At 36.4% G+C, this 297-nt stretch overlaps 1 protein-coding gene across 1 annotated transcript in view; it reads left to right on the top strand.

Annotated features, from left to right (window-relative positions):
* Ca-Ma2d (Ca[2+] channel Muscle-specific alpha2/delta subunit) overlaps positions 1–297 on the top strand; it is a 28,448-nt gene that overhangs the window by 21,087 nt on the left and 7,064 nt on the right. The gene's annotated exons all lie outside the window — the stretch shown is intronic.

The raw sequence follows: 297 nt of genomic DNA, 5'->3' as shown, positions 1-297 counted from the left end.
TTTGGTATGTAGGTTTCCGTTAATCCAAGGTAGGTTGGTATTGAAAATGGGCGAAATCGGACTGTAACCACGCCCATTTCCCATATAACGGTAATTTGCAGAAATACGAAAACTTCGATATTTTAGTAACTACTGAAGATAAACCACTCAAAATTGACATTTAAAATAATTTTCAGACGAAAAATAAGAATATTATAAATTTTTGGAAAATGGGCGTAGCCACGCCCACTTATGGTTACATGTGTATATCTTGGTAACCGCTGCACCAATTTCTTCCAAACTTGGCACAGTTGTTGG

The sequence above is a fragment of the Rhagoletis zephyria genome, unplaced genomic scaffold (assembly GCF_001687245.7).
Source record: "Rhagoletis zephyria isolate East Lansing unplaced genomic scaffold, Rhagoletis_zephyria_1.1 Rzeph_scaffold_02542, whole genome shotgun sequence".
Taxonomy (NCBI): domain Eukaryota; kingdom Metazoa; phylum Arthropoda; class Insecta; order Diptera; family Tephritidae; genus Rhagoletis; species Rhagoletis zephyria.
The sequence above is the reverse complement of the archived record's forward strand: the minus strand, read 5'-3'. Positions and strand labels throughout refer to the sequence as shown.